Source organism: Chiloscyllium punctatum, chromosome 3 (assembly GCF_047496795.1).
Source record: "Chiloscyllium punctatum isolate Juve2018m chromosome 3, sChiPun1.3, whole genome shotgun sequence".
Classification (NCBI taxonomy): Eukaryota; Metazoa; Chordata; class Chondrichthyes; order Orectolobiformes; family Hemiscylliidae; genus Chiloscyllium; species Chiloscyllium punctatum.
The window spans coordinates 40,320,962-40,343,232 of NC_092741.1; the positions used below are offsets into that span (position 1 = coordinate 40,320,962).

The following is a 22,271-nucleotide window of genomic DNA, read 5'->3' on the forward strand; positions in this document are numbered from 1 at the left end:
GAATGGCCAACTCCTGCACCTATTGTCTATTGTCCTCCTTTCCTGACTGCCAGCCGCAGACAGCGTGCAGCCCCAATCCCTTTCTTTCCGTCTTTCTTGCTGATTTTGGCAGCGCTCCGCTCTCCTCCCCTCCCTGTCTCCTGCCTGCAGGAGACTGATGCCAGGCACAGCGGCAGCAAAAACAACCTGTCGCTGCATTGCGTGCGTGGCCCAACACGAGTGCAGAGGGGTGACTTGAGCAGCCCCTGCTGGCGGAAAAAGCCTACTGCACCTGGTATTCCCAGGCGGTCTCCCATCCAAGTACTAACCAGGCCTGAGTCTGCTTAGCTTCCGAGATCAGGCGTTTTCAGACTAGTATGGCCGTAGGCGCTGACCCCTGCCTTTTCTCCCCACTTCAAGGCGTGCTGGCCAGCCACATTTTCTTTGCTGCTCTTTCTCTTGATCCCCTTTGTTTTTTTTTTCTCTCTTTTCTCTTTGCTCTTCCTCCTCCGTGCGTGCTTCCCTCCCTCCCTCCCTCCAGCTAGCCCTTGCCCACCAGGCTCCTGTCGTCTCCCACATCCCCACACAGGCCAACTGCAAGACCTCCCCCTGCTTCATAGGGCTGCAGCCTGCATTCTCTCATCCTTCCACACTCCTCCACGCCTCCATTTCGGAATGGCAGGCAGTGACCAGTGGGGTACCGCAGGGATCAGTACTGGGACCGCAGCTTTTTACAATATATGTTCATGATATAGAAGATGCTATTAGCAATAACATTAGCAAATTTACTGATGATACTGAGCTGGGTGGCAGGGTGAAATGTGATGAGGATGTTAGGAGATTACCGGGTGACCTGGACAAGTTAGGTGAGTGGTCAGATGCATGGCAGATGCACTTTAATGTGGATAAATGGATGCTTATCCACTTTGGTGGCAAGAACAGGAAGGCAGATTACTACCTAAATGGAATCAATTTCGGTCAAGGGACAGTACCGAGAGATCTGGGGGTTCTTGTACACCACTCAATGAAGGTTAGCATGCAGGTACAGCAGGTAGTGAAGAAGGCTAATAGCATGCTGGCCTTCATAACAAGAGGGATCGAGTACAGAAGCAAAGAGGTTCTTCTGCAGGTGTACAGGGCCCTGGTGAGACCACACCTGGAGTACTGTGTGCAGTTCTGGTCTCCAAATTTGAGGAGAGACATTCTGGCTATTGAGGGAGTGCAGCCTAGGTTGACGAGGTCAATTCCTGGAATGGCGGGATTACCTTACACTGAAAGACTGGAGCGACTGGGCTTGTGTACCCTTGAGTTTAGAAGACTGAGAGGGGATCTGGTTGAGACATATAAGATTATCAAAGGATTGGACGTTCTGGCGGCAGGAAACGTGAGTGCCGAAACAGAGGACACAGCTTAAAAATACAGGGTAGACCGTTTAGGACAGAGATGAGGAGAAACGTCTTCACCCAGAGAGTGGTGGCTGTGTGGAATGCTCTGCCCCAGAGGGCAGTGGAGGCCCAGTCTCTGGATTCATTGAAGAAAGAGTTGGACAGAGCTCTCAAGGATAGTGGAATCAAGGCTTATGGAGATAAGGCAGGAACAGGATACTGATTAAGGATGATCAGCCATGATCATATTGAATGGTGGTGCAGGCTCCAAGGGCAGAATGGCCAACTCCTGCACCTATTGTCTATTGTCCTCCTTTCCTGACTGCCAGCCGCAGACAGCGTGCAGCCCCAATCCCTTTCTTTCCGTCTTTCTTGCTGATTTTGGCAGCGCTCCGCTCTCCTCCCCTCCCTGTCTCCTGCCTGCAGGAGACTGATGCCAGGCACAGCGGCAGCAAAAATAACCTGTCGCTGCATTGCGTGCGTGACCCAACACAAGTGCAGAGGGGTTACTTGAGCAGCCCCTGCTGGCGGAAAAAGCCTACTGCACCTGGTATTCCCAGGCGGTCTCCCATCCAAGTACTAACCAGGCCTGAGTCTGCTTAGCTTCCCAGATCAGACGAGATCGGGCGTTTTCAGACTAGGATGGCCATAGGCGTTAGCCCCTGCCTTTTCTCCCCACTTCAAGGCGTGCTGGCCAGCCACATTTTCTTTGCTGCTCTTTCTCTTGATCCCCTTTGTTTTTTTTTTCTCTCTTTTCTCTTTGCTCTTCCTCCTCCGTGCGTGCTTCCCTCCCTCCCTCCCTCCAGCTAGCCCTTGCCCACCAGGCTCCTGTCGTCTCCCACATCCCCACACAGGCCAACTGCAAGACCTCCCCCTGCTTCATAGGGCTGCAGCCTGCATTCTCTCATCCTTCCACACTCCTCCACGCCTCCATTTCGGAATGGCAGGCAGTGACCAGTGGGGTACCGCAGGGATCAGTACTGGGACCGCAGCTTTTTACAATATATGTTCATGATATAGAAGATGCTATTAGCAATAACATTAGCAAATTTACTGATGATACTGAGCTGGGTGGCAGGGTGAAATGTGATGAGGATGTTAGGAGATTACCGGGTGACCTGGACAAGTTAGGTGAGTGGTCAGATGCATGGCAGATGCACTTTAATGTGGATAAATGGATGCTTATCCACTTTGGTGGCAAGAACAGGAAGGCAGATTACTACCTAAATGGAATCAATTTCGGTCAAGGGACAGTACCGAGAGATCTGGGGGTTCTTGTACACCACTCAATGAAGGTCAGCATGCAGGTACAGCAGGTAGTGAAGAAGGCTAATAGCATGCTGTCCTTCATAACAAGAGGGATCGAGTACAGAAGCAAAGAGGTTCTTCTGCAGGTGTACAGGGCCCTGGTGAGACCACACCTGGAGTACTGTGTGCAGTTCTGGTCTCCAAATTTGAGGAGAGACATTCTGGCTATTGAGGGAGTGCAGCCTAGGTTGACGAGGTCAATTCCTGGAATGGCGGGATTACCTTACACTGAAAGACTGGAGCGACTGGGCTTGTGTACCCTTGAGTTTAGAAGACTGAGAGGGGATCTGGTTGAGACATATAAGATTATCAAAGGATTGGACACTCTGGCGGCAGGAAACGTGAGTGCCGAAACAGAGGACACAGCTTAAAAATACGGGGTAGACCGTTTAGGACAGAGATGAGGAGAAACGTCTTCACCCAGAGAGTGGTGGCTGTGTGGAATGCTCTGCCCCAGAGGGCAGTGGAGGCCCAGTCTCTGGATTCATTGAAGAAAGAGTTGGACAGAGCTCTCAAGGATAGTGGAATCAAGGCTTATGGAGATAAGGCAGGAACAGGATACTGATTAAGGATGATCAGCCATGATCATATTGAATGGTGGTGCAGGCTCCAAGGGCAGAATGGCCAACTCCTGCACCTATTGTCTATTGTCCTCCTTTCCTGACTGCCAGCCGCAGACAGCGTGCAGCCCCAATCCCTTTCTTTCCGTCTTTCTTGCTGATTTTGGCAGCGCTCCGCTCTCCTCCCCTCCCTGTCTCCTGCCTGCAGGAGACTGATGCCAGGCACAGCGGCAGCAAAAATAACCTGTCGCTGCATTGCGTGCGTGGCCCAACACGAGTGCAGAGGGGTGACTTGAGCAGCCCCTGCTGGCGGAAAAAGCCTACTGCACCTGGTATTCCCAGGCGGTCTCCCATCCAAGTACTAACCAGGCCTGAGTCTGCTTAGCTTCCGAGATCAGGCGTTTTCAGACTAGTATGGCCGTAGGCGCTGACCCCTGCCTTTTCTCCCCACTTCAAGGCGTGCTGGCCAGCCACATTTTCTTTGCTGCTCTTTCTCTTGATCCCCTTTGTTTTTTTTTTCTCTCTTTTCTCTTTGCTCTTCCTCCTCCGTGCGTGCTTCCCTCCCTCCCTCCCTCCAGCTAGCCCTTGCCCACCAGGCTCCTGTCGTCTCCCACATCCCCACACAGGCCAACTGCAAGACCTCCCCCTGCTTCATAGGGCTGCAGCCTGCATTCTCTCATCCTTCCACACTCCTCCACGCCTCCATTTCGGAATGGCAGGCAGTGACCAGTGGGGTACCGCAGGGATCAGTACTGGGACCGCAGCTTTTTACAATATATGTTCATGATATAGAAGATGCTATTAGCAATAACATTAGCAAATTTACTGATGATACTGAGCTGGGTGGCAGGGTGAAATGTGATGAGGATGTTAGGAGATTACCGGGTGACCTGGACAAGTTAGGTGAGTGGTCAGATGCATGGCAGATGCACTTTAATGTGGATAAATGGATGCTTATCCACTTTGGTGGCAAGAACAGGAAGGCAGATTACTACCTAAATGGAATCAATTTCGGTCAAGGGACAGTACCGAGAGATCTGGGGGTTCTTGTACACCACTCAATGAAGGTTAGCATGCAGGTACAGCAGGTAGTGAAGAAGGCTAATAGCATGCTGGCCTTCATAACAAGAGGGATCGAGTACAGAAGCAAAGAGGTTCTTCTGCAGGTGTACAGGGCCCTGGTGAGACCACACCTGGAGTACTGTGTGCAGTTCTGGTCTCCAAATTTGAGGAGAGACATTCTGGCTATTGAGGGAGTGCAGCCTAGGTTGACGAGGTCAATTCCTGGAATGGCGGGATTACCTTACACTGAAAGACTGGAGCGACTGGGCTTGTGTACCCTTGAGTTTAGAAGACTGAGAGGGGATCTGGTTGAGACATATAAGATTATCAAAGGATTGGACATTCTGGCGGCAGGAAACGTGAGTGCCGAAACAGAGGACACAGCTTAAAAATACAGGGTAGACCGTTTAGGACAGAGATGAGGAGAAACGTCTTCACCCAGAGAGTGGTGGCTGTGTGGAATGCTCTGCCCCAGAGGGCAGTGGAGGCCCAGTCTCTGGATTCATTGAAGAAAGAGTTGGACAGAGCTCTCAAGGATAGTGGAATCAAGGCTTATGGAGATAAGGCAGGAACAGGATACTGATTAAGGATGATCAGCCATGATCATATTGAATGGTGGTGCAGGCTCCAAGGGCAGAATGGCCAACTCCTGCACCTATTGTCTATTGTCCTCCTTTCCTGACTGCCAGCCGCAGACAGCGTGCAGCCCCAATCCCTTTCTTTCCGTCTTTCTTGCTGATTTTGGCAGCGCTCCGCTCTCCTCCCCTCCCTGTCTCCTGCCTGCAGGAGACTGATGCCAGGCACAGCGGCAGCAAAAACAACCTGTCGCTGCATTGCGTGCGTGGCCCAACACGAGTGCAGAGGGGTGACTTGAGCAGCCCCTGCTGGCGGAAAAAGCCTACTGCACCTGGTATTCCCAGGCGGTCTCCCATCCAAGTACTAACCAGGCCTGAGTCTGCTTAGCTTCCGAGATCAGGCGTTTTCAGACTAGTATGGCCGTAGGCGCTGACCCCTGCCTTTTCTCCCCACTTCAAGGCGTGCTGGCCAGCCACATTTTCTTTGCTGCTCTTTCTCTTGATCCCCTTTGTTTTTTTTTTCTCTCTTTTCTCTTTGCTCTTCCTCCTCCGTGCGTGCTTCCCTCCCTCCCTCCCTCCAGCTAGCCCTTGCCCACCAGGCTCCTGTCGTCTCCCACATCCCCACACAGGCCAACTGCAAGACCTCCCCCTGCTTCATAGGGCTGCAGCCTGCATTCTCTCATCCTTCCACACTCCTCCACGCCTCCATTTCGGAATGGCAGGCAGTGACCAGTGGGGTACCGCAGGGATCAGTACTGGGACCGCAGCTTTTTACAATATATGTTCATGATATAGAAGATGCTATTAGCAATAACATTAGCAAATTTACTGATGATACTGAGCTGGGTGGCAGGGTGAAATGTGATGAGGATGTTAGGAGATTACCGGGTGACCTGGACAAGTTAGGTGAGTGGTCAGATGCATGGCAGATGCACTTTAATGTGGATAAATGGATGCTTATCCACTTTGGTGGCAAGAACAGGAAGGCAGATTACTACCTAAATGGAATCAATTTCGGTCAAGGGACAGTACCGAGAGATCTGGGGGTTCTTGTACACCACTCAATGAAGGTTAGCATGCAGGTACAGCAGGTAGTGAAGAAGGCTAATAGCATGCTGGCCTTCATAACAAGAGGGATCGAGTACAGAAGCAAAGAGGTTCTTCTGCAGGTGTACAGGGCCCTGGTGAGACCACACCTGGAGTACTGTGTGCAGTTCTGGTCTCCAAATTTGAGGAGAGACATTCTGGCTATTGAGGGAGTGCAGCCTAGGTTGACGAGGTCAATTCCTGGAATGGCGGGATTACCTTACACTGAAAGACTGGAGCGACTGGGCTTGTGTACCCTTGAATTTAGAAGACTGAGAGGGGATCTGGTTGAGACATATAAGATTATCAAAGGATTGGACATTCAGGCGGCAGGAAACGTGAGTGCCGAAACAGAGGACACAGCTTAAAAATACAGGGTAGACCGTTTAGGACAGAGATGAGGAGAAACGTCTTCACCCAGAGAGTGGTGGCTGTGTGGAATGCTCTGCCCCAGAGGGCAGTGGAGGCCCAGTCTCTGGATTCATTGAAGAAAGAGTTGGACAGAGCTCTCAAGGATAGTGGAATCAAGGCTTATGGAGATAAGGCAGGAACAGGATACTGATTAAGGATGATCAGCCATGATCATATTGAATGGTGGTGCAGGCTCCAAGGGCAGAATGGCCAACTCCTGCACCTATTGTCTATTGTCCTCCTTTCCTGACTGCCAGCCGCAGACAGCGTGCAGCCCCAATCCCTTTCTTTCCGTCTTTCTTGCTGATTTTGGCAGCGCTCCGCTCTCCTCCCCTCCCTGTCTCCTGCCTGCAGGAGACTGATGCCAGGCACAGCGGCAGCAAAAATAACCTGTCGCTGCATTGCGTGCGTGACCCAACACAAGTGCAGAGGGGTTACTTGAGCAGCCCCTGCTGGCGGAAAAAGCCTACTGCACCTGGTATTCCCAGGCGGTCTCCCATCCAAGTACTAACCAGGCCTGAGTCTGCTTAGCTTCCCAGATCAGACGAGATCGGGCGTTTTCAGACTAGGATGGCCATAGGCGTTAGCCCCTGCCTTTTCTCCCCACTTCAAGGCGTGCTGGCCAGCCACATTTTCTTTGCTGCTCTTTCTCTTGATCCCCTTTGTTTTTTTTTTCTCTCTTTTCTCTTTGCTCTTCCTCCTCCGTGCGTGCTTCCCTCCCTCCCTCCCTCCAGCTAGCCCTTGCCCACCAGGCTCCTGTCGTCTCCCACATCCCCACACAGGCCAACTGCAAGACCTCCCCCTGCTTCATAGGGCTGCAGCCTGCATTCTCTCATCCTTCCACACTCCTCCACGCCTCCATTTCGGAATGGCAGGCAGTGACCAGTGGGGTACCGCAGGGATCAGTACTGGGACCGCAGCTTTTTACAATATATGTTCATGATATAGAAGATGCTATTAGCAATAACATTAGCAAATTTACTGATGATACTGAGCTGGGTGGCAGGGTGAAATGTGATGAGGATGTTAGGAGATTACCGGGTGACCTGGACAAGTTAGGTGAGTGGTCAGATGCATGGCAGATGCACTTTAATGTGGATAAATGGATGCTTATCCACTTTGGTGGCAAGAACAGGAAGGCAGATTACTACCTAAATGGAATCAATTTCGGTCAAGGGACAGTACCGAGAGATCTGGGGGTTCTTGTACACCACTCAATGAAGGTCAGCATGCAGGTACAGCAGGTAGTGAAGAAGGCTAATAGCATGCTGTCCTTCATAACAAGAGGGATCGAGTACAGAAGCAAAGAGGTTCTTCTGCAGGTGTACAGGGCCCTGGTGAGACCACACCTGGAGTACTGTGTGCAGTTCTGGTCTCCAAATTTGAGGAGAGACATTCTGGCTATTGAGGGAGTGCAGCCTAGGTTGACGAGGTCAATTCCTGGAATGGCGGGATTACCTTACACTGAAAGACTGGAGCGACTGGGCTTGTGTACCCTTGAGTTTAGAAGACTGAGAGGGGATCTGGTTGAGACATATAAGATTATCAAAGGATTGGACACTCTGGCGGCAGGAAACGTGAGTGCCGAAACAGAGGACACAGCTTAAAAATACGGGGTAGACCGTTTAGGACAGAGATGAGGAGAAACGTCTTCACCCAGAGAGTGGTGGCTGTGTGGAATGCTCTGCCCCAGAGGGCAGTGGAGGCCCAGTCTCTGGATTCATTGAAGAAAGAGTTGGACAGAGCTCTCAAGGATAGTGGAATCAAGGCTTATGGAGATAAGGCAGGAACAGGATACTGATTAAGGATGATCAGCCATGATCATATTGAATGGTGGTGCAGGCTCCAAGGGCAGAATGGCCAACTCCTGCACCTATTGTCTATTGTCCTCCTTTCCTGACTGCCAGCCGCAGACAGCGTGCAGCCCCAATCCCTTTCTTTCCGTCTTTCTTGCTGATTTTGGCAGCGCTCCGCTCTCCTCCCCTCCCTGTCTCCTGCCTGCAGGAGACTGATGCCAGGCACAGCGGCAGCAAAAATAACCTGTCGCTGCATTGCGTGCGTGGCCCAACACGAGTGCAGAGGGGTGACTTGAGCAGCCCCTGCTGGCGGAAAAAGCCTACTGCACCTGGTATTCCCAGGCGGTCTCCCATCCAAGTACTAACCAGGCCTGAGTCTGCTTAGCTTCCGAGATCAGACGAGATCAGGCGTTTTCAGACTAGTATGGCCGTAGGCGCTACCCCCTGCCTTTTCTCCCCACTTCAAGGCGTGCTGGCCAGCCACATTTTCTTTGCTGCTCTTTCTCTTGATCCCCTTTGTTTTTTTTTTCTCTCTTTTCTCTTTGCTCTTCCTCCTCCGTGCGTGCTTCCCTCCCTCCCTCCCTCCAGCTAGCCCTTGCCCACCAGGCTCCTGTCGTCTCCCACATCCCCACACAGGCCAACTGCAAGACCTCCCCCTGCTTCATAGGGCTGCAGCCTGCATTCTCTCATCCTTCCACACTCCTCCACGCCTCCATTTCGGAATGGCAGGCAGTGACCAGTGGGGTACCGCAGGGATCAGTACTGGGACCGCAGCTTTTTACAATATATGTTCATGATATAGAAGATGCTATTAGCAATAACATTAGCAAATTTACTGATGATACTGAGCTGGGTGGCAGGGTGAAATGTGATGAGGATGTTAGGAGATTACCGGGTGACCTGGACAAGTTAGGTGAGTGGTCAGATGCATGGCAGATGCACTTTAATGTGGATAAATGGATGCTTATCCACTTTGGTGGCAAGAACAGGAAGGCAGATTACTTCCTAAATGGAATCAATTTCGGTCAAGGGACAGTACCGAGAGATCTGGGGGTTCTTGTACACCACTCAATGAAGGTAAGCATGCAGGTACAGCAGGTAGTGAAGAAGGCTAATAGCATGCTGGCCTTCATAACAAGAGGGATCGAGTACAGAAGCAAAGAGGTTCTTCTGCAGGTGTACAGGGCCCTGGTGAGACCACACCTGGAGTACTGTGTGCAGTTCTGGTCTCCAAATTTGAGGAGAGACATTCTGGCTATTGAGGGAGTGCAGCCTAGGTTGACGAGGTCAATTCCTGGAATGGCGGGATTACCTTACACTGAAAGACTGGAGCGACTGGGCTTGTGTACCCTTGAGTTTAGAAGACTGAGAGGGGATCTGGTTGAGACATATAAGATTATCAAAGGATTGGACACTCTGGCGGCAGGAAACGTGAGTGCCGAAACAGAGGACACAGCTTAAAAATACGGGGTAGACCGTTTAGGACAGAGATGAGGAGAAACGTCTTCACCCAGAGAGTGGTGGCTGTGTGGAATGCTCTGCCCCAGAGGGCAGTGGAGGCCCAGTCTCTGGATTCATTGAAGAAAGAGTTGGACAGAGCTCTCAAGGATAGTGGAATCAAGGCTTATGGAGATAAGGCAGGAACAGGATACTGATTAAGGATGATCAGCCATGATCATATTGAATGGTGGTGCAGGCTCCAAGGGCAGAATGGCCAACTCCTGCACCTATTGTCTATTGTCCTCCTTTCCTGACTGCCAGCCGCAGACAGCGTGCAGCCCCAATCCCTTTCTTTCCGTCTTTCTTGCTGATTTTGGCAGCGCTCCGCTCTCCTCCCCTCCCTGTCTCCTGCCTGCAGGAGACTGATGCCAGGCACAGCGGCAGCAAAAATAACCTGTCGCTGCATTGCGTGCGTGGCCCAACACGAGTGCAGAGGGGTGACTTGAGCAGCCCCTGCTGGCGGAAAAAGCCTACTGCACCTGGTATTCCCATGCGGTCTCCCATCCAAGTACTAACCAGGCCTGAGTCTGCTTAGCTTCCGAGATCAGACGAGATCGGGCGTTTTCAGACTAGTATGGCCGTAGGCGCTGGCGCCAGCCTTTTCTCCCCACTTCAAGGCGTGCTGGCCAGCCACATTTTCTTTGCTGCTCTTTCTCTTGATCCCCTTTGTTTTTTTTTTCTCTCTTTTCTCTTTGCTCTTCCGCCTCCGTGCGTGCTTCCCTCCCTCCCTCCCTCCAGCTAGCCCTTGCCCACCAGGCTCCTGTCGTATCCCACATCCCCACACAGGCCAACTGCAAGACCTCCCCCTGCTTCATAGGGCTGCAGCCTGCATTCTCTCATCCTTCCACACTCCTCCACGCCTCCATTTCGGAATGGCAGGCAGTGACCAGTGGGGTACCGCAGGGATCAGTACTGGGACCGCAGCTTTTTACAATATATGTTCATGATATAGAAGATGCTATTAGCAATAACATTAGCAAATTTGCTGATGATACTGAGCTGGGTGGCAGGGTGAAATGTGATGAGGATGTTAGGAGATTACCGGGTGACCTGGACAAGTTAGGTGAGTGGTCAGATGCATGGCAGATGCACTTTAATGTGGATAAATGGATGCTTATCCACTTTGGTGGCAAGAACAGGAAGGCAGATTACTACCTAAATGGAATCAATTTCGGTCAAGGGACAGTACCGAGAGATCTGGGGGTTCTTGTACACCACTCAATGAAGGTCAGCATGCAGGTACAGCAGGTAGTGAAGAAGGCTAATAGCATGCTGGCCTTCATAACAAGAGGGATCGAGTACAGAAGCAAAGAGGTTCTTCTGCAGGTGTACAGGGCCCTGGTGAGACCACACCTGGAGTACTGTGTGCAGTTCTGGTCTCCAAATTTGAGGAGAGACATTCTGGCTATTGAGGGAGTGCAGCGTAGGTTGACGAGGTCAATTCCTGGAATGGCGGGATTACCTTACACTGAAAGACTGGAGCGACTGGGCTTGTGTACCCTTGAGTTTAGAAGACTGAGAGGGGATCTGGTTGAGACATATAAGATTATCAAAGGATTGGACACTCTGGCGGCAGGAAACGTGAGTGCCGAAACAGAGGACACAGCTTAAAAATACGGGGTAGACCGTTTAGGACAGAGATGAGGAGAAACGTCTTCACCCAGAGAGTGGTGGCTGTGTGGAATGCTCTGCCCCAGAGGGCAGTGGAGGCCCAGTCTCTGGATTCATTGAAGAAAGAGTTGGACAGAGCTCTCAAGGATAGTGGAATCAAGGCTTATGGAGATAAGGCAGGAACAGGATACTGATTAAGGATGATCAGCCATGATCATATTGAATGGTGGTGCAGGCTCCAAGGGCAGAATGGCCAACTCCTGCACCTATTGTCTATTGTCCTCCTTTCCTGACTGCCAGCCGCAGACAGCGTGCAGCCCCAATCCCTTTCTTTCCGTCTTTCTTGCTGATTTTGGCAGCGCTCCGCTCTGCTCCCCTCCCTGTCTCCTGCCTGCAGGAGACTGATGCCAGGCACAGCGGCAGCAAAAATAACCTGTCGCTGCATTGCGTGCGTGGCCCAACACGAGTGCAGAGGGGTGACTTGAGCAGCCCCTGCTGGCGGAAAAAGCCTACTGCACCTGGTATTCCCAGGCGGTCTCCCATCCAAGTACTAACCAGGCCTGAGTCTGCTTAGCGTCCGAGATCAGACGAGATCGGGCGTTTTCAGACTAGTATGGCCGTAGGCGCTACCCCCTGCCTTTTCTCCCCACTTCAAGGCGTGCTGGCCAGCCACATTTTCTTTGCTGCTCTTTCTCTTGATCCCCTTTGTTTTTTTTTTCTCTCTTTTCTCTTTGCTCTTCCTCCTCCGTGCGTGCTTCCCTCCCTCCCTCCCTCCAGCTAGCCCTTGCCCACCAGGCTCCTGTCGTCTCCCACATCCCCACACAGGCCAACTGCAAGACCTCCCCCTGCTTCATAGGGCTGCAGCCTGCATTCTCTCATCCTTCCACACTCCTCCACGCCTCCATTTCGGAATGGCAGGCAGTGACCAGTGGGGTACCGCAGGGATCAGTACTGGGACCGCAGCTTTTTACAATATATGTTCATGATATAGAAGATGCTATTAGCAATAACATTAGCAAATTTGCTGATGATACTGAGCTGGGTGGCAGGGTGAAATGTGATGAGGATGTTAGGAGATTACCGGGTGACCTGGACAAGTTAGGTGAGTGGTCAGATGCATGGCAGATGCACTTTAATGTGGATAAATGGATGCTTATCCACTTTGGTGGCAAGAACAGGAAGGCAGATTACTACCTAAATGGAATCAATTTCGGTCAAGGGACAGTACCGAGAGATCTGGGGGTTCTTGTACACCACTCAATGAAGGTCAGCATGCAGGTACAGCAGGTAGTGAAGAAGGCTAATAGCATGCTGGCCTTCATAACAAGAGGGATCGAGTACAGAAGCAAAGAGGTTCTTCTGCAGGTGTACAGGGCCCTGGTGAGACCACACCTGGAGTACTGTGTGCAGATCTGGTCTCCAAATTTGAGGAGAGACATTCTGGCTATTGAGGGAGTGCAGCGTAGGTTGACGAGGTCAATTCCTGGAATGGCGGGATTACCTGACACTGAAAGACTGGAGCGACTGGGCTTGTGTACCCTTGAGTTTAGAAGACTGAGAGGGGATCTGGTTGAGACATATAGGATTATCAAAGGATTGGACACTCTGGCGGCAGGAAACGTGAGTGCCGAAACAGAGGACACAGCTTAAAAATACGGGGTAGACCGTTTAGGACAGAGATGAGGAGAAACGTCTTCACCCAGAGAGTGGTGGCTGTGTGGAATGCTCTGCCCCAGAGGGCAGTGGAGGCCCAGTCTCTGGATTCATTGAAGAAAGAGTTGGACAGAGCTCTCAAGGATAGTGGAATCAAGGCTTATGGAGATAAGGCAGGAACAGGATACTGATTAAGGATGATCAGCCATGATCATATTGAATGGTGGTGCAGGCTCCAAGGGCAGAATGGCCAACTCCTGCACCTATTGTCTATTGTCCTCCTTTCCTGACTGCCAGCCGCAGACAGCGTGCAGCCCCAATCCCTTTCTTTCCGTCTTTCTTGCTGATTTTGGCAGCGCTCCGCTCTCCTCCCCTCCCTGTCTCCTGCCTGCAGGAGACTGATGCCAGGCACAGCGGCAGCAAAAATAACCTGTCGCTGCATTGCGTGCGTGGCCCAACACGAGTGCAGAGGGGTGACTTGAGCAGCCCCTGCTGGCGGAAAAAGCCTACTGCACCTGGTATTCCCAGGCGGTCTCCCATCCAAGTACTAACCAGGCCTGAGTCTGCTTAGCTTCCGAGATCAGACGAGATCGGGCGTTTTCAGACTAGTATGGCCGTAGGCGCTGGCCCCTGCCTTTTCTCCCCACTTCAAGGCGTGCTGGCCAGCCACATTTTCTTTGCTGCTCTTTCTCTTGATCCCCTTTGTTTTTTTTTTCTCTCTTTTCTCTTTGCTCTTCCTCCTCCGTGCGTGCTTCCCTCCCTCCCTCCCTCCAGCTAGCCCTTGCCCACCAGGCTCCTGTCGTCTCCCACATCCCCACACAGGCCAACTGCAAGACCTCCCCCTGCTTCATAGGGCTGCAGCCTGCATTCTCTCATCCTTCCACACTCCTCCACGCCTCCATTTCGGAATGGCAGGCAGTGACCAGTGGGGTACCGCAGGGATCAGTACTGGGACCGCAGCTTTTTACAATATATGTTCATGATATAGAAGATGCTATTAGCAATAACATTAGCAAATTTGCTGATGATACTGAGCTGGGTGGCAGGGTGAAATGTGATGAGGATGTTAGGAGATTACCGGGTGACCTGGACAAGTTAGGTGAGTGGTCAGATGCATGGCAGATGCACTTTAATGTGGATAAATGGATGCTTATCCACTTTGGTGGCAAGAACAGGAAGGCAGATTACTACCTAAATGGAATCAATTTCGGTCAAGGGACAGTACCGAGAGATCTGGGGGTTCTTGTACACCACTCAATGAAGGTAAGCATGCAGGTACAGCAGGTAGTGAAGAAGGCTAATAGCATGCTGGCCTTCATAACAAGAGGGATCGAGTACAGAAGCAAAGAGGTTCTTCTGCAGGTGTACAGGGCCCTGGTGAGACCACACCTGGAGTACTGTGTGCAGTTCTGGTCTCCAAATTTGAGGAGAGACATTCTGGCTATTGAGGGAGTGCAGCGTAGGTTGACGAGATCAATTCCTGGAATGGCGGGATTACCTTACACTGAAAGACTGGAGCGACTGGGCTTGTGTACCCTTGAGTTTAGAAGACTGAGAGGGGATCTGGTTGAGACATATAAGATTATCAAAGGATTGGACACTCTGGCGGCAGGAAACGTGAGTGCCGAAACCGAGGACACAGCTTAAAAATACGGGGTAGACCGTTTAGGACAGAGATGAGGAGAAACGTCTTCACCCAGAGAGTGGTGGCTGTGTGGAATGCTCTGCCCCAGAGGGCAGTGGAGGCCCAGTCTCTGGATTCATTGAAGAAAGAGTTGGACAGAGCTCTCAAGGATAGTGGAATCAAGGCTTATGGAGATAAAGCAGGAACAGGATACTGATTAAGGATGATCAGCCATGATCATATTGAATGGTGGTGCAGGCTCCAAGGGCAGAATGGCCAACTCCTGCACCTATTGTCTATTGTCCTCCTTTCCTGACTGCCAGCCGCAGACAGCGTGCAGCCCCAAACCCTTTCTTTCCGTCTTTCTTGCTGATTTTGGCAGCGCTCCGCTCTGCTCCCCTCCCTGTCTCCTGCCTGCAGGAGACTGATGCCAGGCACAGCGGCAGCAAAAATAACCTGTCGCTGCATTGCGTGCGTGGCCCAACACGAGTGCAGAGGGGTGACTTGAGCAGCCCCTGCTGGCGGAAAAAGCCTACTGCACCTGGCATTCCCAGGCGGTCTCCCATCCAAGTACTAACCAGGCCTGAGTCTGCTTAGCTTCCGAGATCAGACGAGATCGGGCGCTTTCAGACTAGTATGGCCGTAGGCGCTGGCCCCTGCCTTTTCTCCCCACTTCAAGGCGTGCTGGCCAGCCACATTTTCTTTGCTGCTCTTTCTCTTGATCCCCTTTGTTTTTTTTTTCTCTCTTTTCTCTTTGCTCTTCCTCCTCCGTGCGTGCTTCCCTCACTCCCTCCCTCCAGCTAGCCCTTGCCCACCAGGCTCCTGTCGTCTCCCACATCCCCACACAGGCCAACTGCAAGACCTCCCCCTGCTTCATAGGGCTGCAGCCTGCATTCTCTCATCCTTCCACACTCCTCCACGCCTCCATTTCGGAATGGCAGGCAGTGACCAGTGGGGTACCGCAGGGATCAGTACTGGGACCGCAGCTTTTTACAATATATGTTCATGATATAGAAGATGCTATTAGCAATAACATTAGCAAATTTGCTGATGATACTGAGCTGGGTGGCAGGGTGAAATGTGATGAGGATGTTAGGAGATTACCGGGTGACCTGGACAAGTTAGGTGAGTGGTCAGATGCATGGCAGATGCACTTTAATGTGGATAAATGGATGCTTATCCACTTTGGTGGCAAGAACAGGAAGGCAGATTACTACCTAAATGGAATCAATTTCGGTCAAGGGACAGTACCGAGAGATCTGGGGGTTCTTGTACACCACTCAATGAAGGTAAGCATGCAGGTACAGCAGGTAGTGAAGAAGGCTAATAGCATGCTGGCCTTCATAACAAGAGGGATCGAGTACAGAAGCAAAGAGGTTCTTCTGCAGGTGTACAGGGCCCTGGTGAGACCACACCTGGAGTACTGTGTGCAGTTCTGGTCTCCAAATTTGAGGAGAGACATTCTGGCTATTGAGGGAGTGCAGCGTAGGTTGACGAGGTCAATTCCTGTAATGGCGGGATTACCTTACACTGAAAGACTGGAGCGACTGGGCTTGTGTACCCCTGAGTTTAGAAGACTGAGAGGGGATCTGGTTGAGACATATAAGATTATCAAAGGATTGGACACTCTGGCGGCAGGAAACGTGAGTGCCGAAACAGAGGACACAGCTTAAAAATACGGGGTAGACCGTTTAGGACAGAGATGAGGAGAAACGTCTTCACCCAGAGAGTGGTGGCTGTGTGGAATGCTCTGCCCCAGAGGGCAGTGGAGGCCCAGTCTCTGGATTCATTGAAGAAAGAGTTGGACAGAGCTCTCAAGGATAGTGGAATCAAGGCTTATGGAGATAAGGCAGGAACAGGATACTGATTAAGGATGATCAGCCATGATCATATTGAATGGTGGTGCAGGCTCCAAGGGCAGAATGGCCAACTCCTGCACCTATTGTCTATTGTCCTCCTTTCCTGACTGCCAGCCGCAGACAGCGTGCAGCCCCAATCCCTTTCTTTCCGTCTTTCTTGCTGATTTTGGCAGCGCTCCGCTCTGCTCCCCTCCCTGTCTCCTGCCTGCAGGAGACTGATGCCAGGCACAGCGGCAGCAAAAATAACCTGTCGCTGCATTGCGTGCGTGGCCCAACACGAGTGCAGAGGGGTGACTTGAGCAGCCCCTGCTGGCGGAAAAAGCCTACTGCACCTGGTATTCCCAGGCGGTCTCCCATCCAAGTACTAACCAGGCCTGAGTCTGCTTAGCTTCCGAGATCGAACGAGATCGGGCGTTTTCAGACTAGTATGGCCGCAGGCGCTGGTCCCTGCCTTTTCTCCCCACTTCAAGGCGTGCTGGCTAGCCACATTTTCTTTGCTGCTCTTTCTCTTGATCCCCTTTGTTTTTTTTTTCTCTCTTTTCTCTTTGCTCTTCCTCCTCCGTGCGTGCTTCCCTCCCTCCCTCCCTCCAGCTAGCCCTTGCCCACCAGGCTCCTGTCGTCTCCCACATCCCCACACAGGCCAACTGCAAGACCTCCCCCTGCTTCATAGGGCTGCAGCCTGCATTCTCTCATCCTTCCACACTCCTCCACGCCTCCATTTCGGAATGGCAGGCAGTGACCAGTGGGGTACCGCAGGGATCAGTACTGGGACCGCAGCTTTTTACAATATATGTTCATGATATAGAAGATGCTATTAGCAATAACATTAGCAAATTTGCTGATGATACTGAGCTGGGTGGCAGGGTGAAATGTGATGAGGATGTTAGGAGATTACCGGGTGACCTGGACAAGTTAGGTGAGTGGTCAGATGCATGGCAGATGCACTTTAATGTGGATAAATGGATGCTTATCCACTTTGGTGGCAAGAACAGGAAGGCAGATTACTACCTAAATGGAATCAATTTCGGTCAAGGGACAGTACCGAGAGATCTGGGGGTTCTTGTACACCACTCAATGAAGGTCAGCATGCAGGTACAGCAGGTAGTGAAGAAGGCTAATAGCATGCTGGCCTTCATAACAAGAGGGATCGAGTACAGAAGCAAAGAGGTTCTTCTGCAGGTGTACAGGGCCCTGGTGAGACCACACCTGGAGTACTGTGTGCAGTTCTGGTCTCCAAATTTGAGGAGACACATTCTGGCTATTGAGGGAGTGCAGCGTAGGTTGACGAGGTCAATTCCTGGAATGGCGGGATTACCTTACACTGAAAGACTGGAGCGACTGGGCTTGTGTACCCTTGAGCTTAGAAGACTGAGAGGGGATCTGGTTGAGACATATAAGATTATCAAAGGATTGGACACTCTGGCGGCAGGAAACGTGAGTGCCGAAACAGAGGACACAGCTTAAAAATACGGGGTAGACCGTTTAGGACAGAGATGAGGAGAAACGTCTTCACCCAGAGAGTGGTGGCTGTGTGGAATGCTCTGCCCCAGAGGGCAGTGGAGGCCCAGTCTCTGGATTCATTGAAGAAAGAGTTGGACAGAGCTCTCAAGGATAGTGGAATCAAGGCTTATGGAGATAAGGCAGGAACAGGATACTGATTAAGGATGATCAGCCATGATCATATTGAATGGTGGTGCAGGCTCCAAGGGCAGAATGGCCAACTCCTGCACCTATTGTCTATTGTCCTCCTTTCCTGACTGCCAGCCGCAGACAGCGTGCAGCCCCAATCCCTTTCTTTCCGTCTTTCTTGCTGATTTTGGCAGCGCTCCGCTCTCCTCCCCTCCCTGTCTCCTGCCTGCAGGAGACTGATGCCAGGCACAGCGGCAGCAAAAATAACCTGTCGCTGCATTGCGTGCGTGGCCCAACACAAGTGCAGAGGGGTGACTTGAGCAGCCCCTGCTGGCGGAAAAAGCCTACTGCAACTGGTATTCCCAGGCGGTCTCCCATCCAAGTACTAACCAGGCCTGAGTCTGCTTAGCTTCCGAGATCAGACGAGATCGGGCGTTTTCAGACTAGCATGGCCGTAGGCGCTGGCCCCTGCCTTTTCTCCCCACTTCAAGGCGTGCTGGCCAGCCACATTTTCTTTGCTGCTCTTTCTCTTGATCCCCTTTGTTTTTTTTTTCTCTCTTTTCTCTTTGCTCTTCCTCCTCCGTGCGTGCTTCCCTCCCTCCCTCCCTCCCTCCAGCTAGCCCTTGCCCACCAGGCTCCTGTCGTCTCCCACATCCCCACACAGGCCAACTGCAAGACCTCCCCCTGCTTCATAGGGCTGCAGCCTGCATTCTCTCATCCTTCCACACTCCTCCACGCCTCCATTTCGGAATGGCAGGCAGTGACCAGTGGGGTACCGCAGGGATCAGTACTGGGACAGCAGCTTTTTACAATATATGTTCATGATATAGAAGATGCTATTAGCAATAACATTAGCAAATTTGCTGATGATACTGAGCTGGGTGGCAGGGTGAAATGTGATGAGGATGTTAGGAGATTACCGGGTGACCTGGACAAGTTAGGTGAGTGGTCAGATGCATGGCAGATGCACTTTAATGTGGATAAATGGATGCTTATCCACTTTGGTGGCAAGAACAGGAAGGCAGATTACTACCTAAATGGAATCAATTTCGGTCAAGGGACAGTACCGAGAGATCTGGGGGTTCTTGTACACCACTCAATGAAGGTCAGCATGCAGGTACAGCAGGTAGTGAAGAAGGCTAATAGCATGCTGGCCTTCATAACAAGAGGGATCGAGTACAGAAGCAAAGAGGTTCTTCTGCAGGTGTACAGGGCCCTGGTGAGACCACACCTGGAGTACTGTGTGCAGTTCTGGTCTCCAAATTTGAGGAGAGACATTCTGGCTATTGAGGGAGTGCAGCGTAGGTTGACGAGGTCAATTCCTGGAATGGCGGGATTACCTTACACTGAAAGACTGGAGCGACTGGGCTTGTGTACCCTTGAGTTTAGAAGACTGAGAGGGGATCTGGTTGAGACATATAAGATTATCAAAGGATTGGACACTCTGGCGGCAGGAAACGTGAGTGCCGAAACAGAGGACACAGCTTAAAAATACGGGGTAGACCGTTTAGGACAGAGATGAGGAGAAACGTCTTCACCCAGAGAGTGGTGGCTGTGTGGAATGCTCTGCCCCAGAGGGCAGTGGAGGCCCAGTCTCTGGAATCATTGAAGAAAGAGTTGGACAGAGCTCTCAAGGATAGTGGAATCAAGGCTTATGGAGATAAGGCAGGAACAGGATACTGATTAAGGATGATCAGCCATGATCATATTGAATGGTGGTGCAGGCTCCAAGGGCAGAATGGCCAACTCCTGCACCTATTGTCTATTGTCCTCCTTTCCTGACTGCCAGCCGCAGACAGCGTGCAGCCCCAATCCCTTTCTTTCCGTCTTTCTTGCTGATTTTGGCAGCGCTCCGCTCTCCTCCCCTCCCTGTCTCCTGCCTGCAGGAGACTGATGCCAGGCACAGCGGCAGCAAAAATAACCTGTCGCTGCATTGCGTGCGTGGCCCAACACGAGTGCAGAGGGGTGACTTGAGCAGCCCCTGCTGGCGTTAAAAGTCTACTGCATCTGGTATTCCCAGGCGGTCTCCCATCCAAGTACTAACCAGGCCTGAGTCTGCTTAGCTTCCGAGATCAGACAAGATCGGGCGCTTTCAGACTAGTATGGCCGTAGGCGCTGGCCCCTGCCTTTTCTCCCCACTTCAAGGCGTGCTGGCCAGCCACATTTTCTTTGCTGCTCTTTCTCTTGATCCCCTTTGTTTTTTTTTTCTCTCTTTTCTCTTTGCTCTTCCTCCTCCGTGCGTGCTTCCCTCACTCCCTCCCTCCAGCTAGCCCTTGCCCACCAGGCTCCTGTCGTCTCCCACATCCCCACACAGGCCAACTGCAAGACCTCCCCCTGCTTCATAGGGCTGCAGCCTGCATTCTCTCATCCTTCCACACTCCTCCACGCCTCCATTTCGGAATGGCAGGCAGTGACCAGTGGGGTACCGCAGGGATCAGTACTGGGACCGCAGCTTTTTACAATATATGTTCATGATATAGAAGATGCTATTAGCAATAACATTAGCAAATTTGCTGATGATACTGAGCTGGGTGGCAGGGTGAAATGTGATGAGGATGTTAGGAGATTACCGGGTGACCTGGACAAGTTAGGTGAGTGGTCAGATGCATGGCAGATGCACTTTAATGTGGATAAATGGATGCTTATCCACTTTGGTGGCAAGAACAGGAAGGCAGATTACTACCTAAATGGAATCAATTTCGGTCAAGGGACAGTACCGAGAGATCTGGGGGTTCTTGTACACCACTCAATGAAGGTCAGCATGCAGGTACAGCAGGTAGTGAAGAAGGCTAATAGCATGCTGGCCTTCATAACAAGAGGGATCGAGTACAGAAGCAAAGAGGTTCTTCTGCAGGTGTACAGGGCCCTGGTGAGACCACACCTGGAGTACTGTGTGCAGATCTGGTCTCCAAATTTGAGGAGAGACATTCTGGCTATTGAGGGAGTGCAGCGTAGGTTGACGAGGTCAATTCCTGGAATGGCGGGATTACCTTACACTGAAAGACTGGAGCGACTGGGCTTGTGTACCCTTGAGTTTAGAAGACTGAGAGGGGATCTGGTTGAGACAGAAAGGATTATCAAAGGATTGGACACTCTGGCGGCAGGAAATGTGAGTGCCGAAACAGAGGACACAGCTTAAAAATACGGGGTAGACCGTTTAGGACAGAGATGAGGAGAAACGTCTTCACCCAGAGAGTGGTGGCTGTGTGGAATGCTCTGCCCCAGAGGGCAGTGGAGGCCCAGTCTCTGGATTCATTGAAGAAAGAGTTGGACAGAGCTCTCAAGGATAGTGGAATCAAGGCTTATGGAGATAAGGCAGGAACAGGATACTGATTAAGGATGATCAGCCATGATCATATTGAATGGTGGTGCAGGCTCCAAGGGCAGAATGGCCAACTCCTGCACCTATTGTCTATTGTCCTCCTTTCCTGACTGCCAGCCGCAGACAGCGTGCAGCCCCAATCCCTTTCTTTCCGTCTTTCTTGCTGATTTTGGCAGCGCTCCGCTCTCCTCCCCTCCCTGTCTCCTGCCTGCAGGAGACTGATGCCAGGCACAGCGGCAGCAAAAATAACCTGTCGCTGCATTGCGTGCGTGGCCCAACACGAGTGCAGAGGGGTGACTTGAGCAGCCCCTGCTGGCGGAAAAAGCCTACTGCACCTGGTATTCCCAGGCGGTCTCCCATCCAAGTACTAACCAGGCCTGAGTCTGCTTAGCTTCCGAGATCAGACGAGATCGGGCGCTTTCAGACTAGTATGGCCGTAGGCGCTGGCCCCTGCCTTTTCTCCCCACTTCAAGGCGTGCTGGACAGCCACATTTTCTTTGCTGCTCTTTCTCTTGATCCCCTTTGTTTTTTTTTTCTCTCTTTTCTCTTTGCTCTTCCTCCTCCGTGCGTGCTTCCCTCCCTCCCTCCCCCCCTCCAGCTAGCCCTTGCCCACCAGGCTCCTGTCGTCTCCCACATCCCCACACAGGCCAACTGCAAGACCTCCCCCTGCTTCATAGGGCTGCAGCCTGCATTCTCTCATCCTTCCACACTCCTCCACGCCTCCATTTCGGAATGGCAGGTAGTGACCAGTGGGGTACTGCAGGGATCAGTACTGGGACCGCAGCTTTTTACAATATATGTTCATGATATAGAAGATGCTATTAGCAATAACATTAGCAAATTTGCTGATGATACTGAGCTGGGTGGCAGGGTGAAATGTGATGAGGATGTTAGGAGATTACCGGGTGACC

General features: G+C 51.7%; 11 non-coding genes and 3 pseudogenes across 11 annotated transcripts; all 14 read right to left on the reverse strand.

The window, feature by feature from the left end:
* Positions 1-259: 259 nt before the first annotated feature.
* Positions 260-368, reverse strand: LOC140471868 (5S ribosomal RNA; annotated as a pseudogene).
* Positions 369-1,899: 1,531 nt separating this feature from the next.
* LOC140471197 (5S ribosomal RNA) lies at positions 1,900-2,018 on the reverse strand. The gene has a single exon (XR_011956886.1). It is a non-coding gene; the product is annotated as a 5S ribosomal RNA (ribosomal RNA).
* A 1,531-nt stretch (positions 2,019-3,549) lies between these two features.
* LOC140471874 (5S ribosomal RNA) lies at positions 3,550-3,658 on the reverse strand (annotated as a pseudogene).
* Positions 3,659-5,189: 1,531 nt separating this feature from the next.
* Positions 5,190-5,298, reverse strand: LOC140471884 (5S ribosomal RNA; annotated as a pseudogene).
* Positions 5,299-6,829: 1,531 nt separating this feature from the next.
* Positions 6,830-6,948, reverse strand: LOC140471199 (5S ribosomal RNA). The gene has a single exon (XR_011956887.1). It is a non-coding gene; the product is annotated as a 5S ribosomal RNA (ribosomal RNA).
* A 1,531-nt stretch (positions 6,949-8,479) lies between these two features.
* On the reverse strand, positions 8,480-8,598 carry LOC140467276 (5S ribosomal RNA). The gene has a single exon (XR_011955382.1). It is a non-coding gene; the product is annotated as a 5S ribosomal RNA (ribosomal RNA).
* Positions 8,599-10,129: 1,531 nt separating this feature from the next.
* LOC140475715 (5S ribosomal RNA) lies at positions 10,130-10,248 on the reverse strand. The gene has a single exon (XR_011960207.1). It is a non-coding gene; the product is annotated as a 5S ribosomal RNA (ribosomal RNA).
* A 1,531-nt stretch (positions 10,249-11,779) lies between these two features.
* Positions 11,780-11,898, reverse strand: LOC140467376 (5S ribosomal RNA). Its single transcript, XR_011955436.1, has one exon. It is a non-coding gene; the product is annotated as a 5S ribosomal RNA (ribosomal RNA).
* A 1,531-nt stretch (positions 11,899-13,429) lies between these two features.
* Positions 13,430-13,548, reverse strand: LOC140475007 (5S ribosomal RNA). The gene has a single exon (XR_011959607.1). It is a non-coding gene; the product is annotated as a 5S ribosomal RNA (ribosomal RNA).
* A 1,531-nt stretch (positions 13,549-15,079) lies between these two features.
* LOC140475734 (5S ribosomal RNA) lies at positions 15,080-15,198 on the reverse strand. Its single transcript, XR_011960225.1, has one exon. It is a non-coding gene; the product is annotated as a 5S ribosomal RNA (ribosomal RNA).
* Positions 15,199-16,729: 1,531 nt separating this feature from the next.
* Positions 16,730-16,848, reverse strand: LOC140475828 (5S ribosomal RNA). Its single transcript, XR_011960314.1, has one exon. It is a non-coding gene; the product is annotated as a 5S ribosomal RNA (ribosomal RNA).
* Positions 16,849-18,379: 1,531 nt separating this feature from the next.
* LOC140470407 (5S ribosomal RNA) lies at positions 18,380-18,498 on the reverse strand. Its single transcript, XR_011956483.1, has one exon. It is a non-coding gene; the product is annotated as a 5S ribosomal RNA (ribosomal RNA).
* Positions 18,499-20,033: 1,535 nt separating this feature from the next.
* Positions 20,034-20,152, reverse strand: LOC140471119 (5S ribosomal RNA). The gene has a single exon (XR_011956866.1). It is a non-coding gene; the product is annotated as a 5S ribosomal RNA (ribosomal RNA).
* A 1,531-nt stretch (positions 20,153-21,683) lies between these two features.
* LOC140475826 (5S ribosomal RNA) lies at positions 21,684-21,802 on the reverse strand. The gene has a single exon (XR_011960312.1). It is a non-coding gene; the product is annotated as a 5S ribosomal RNA (ribosomal RNA).
* Positions 21,803-22,271: the final 469 nt, after the last annotated feature.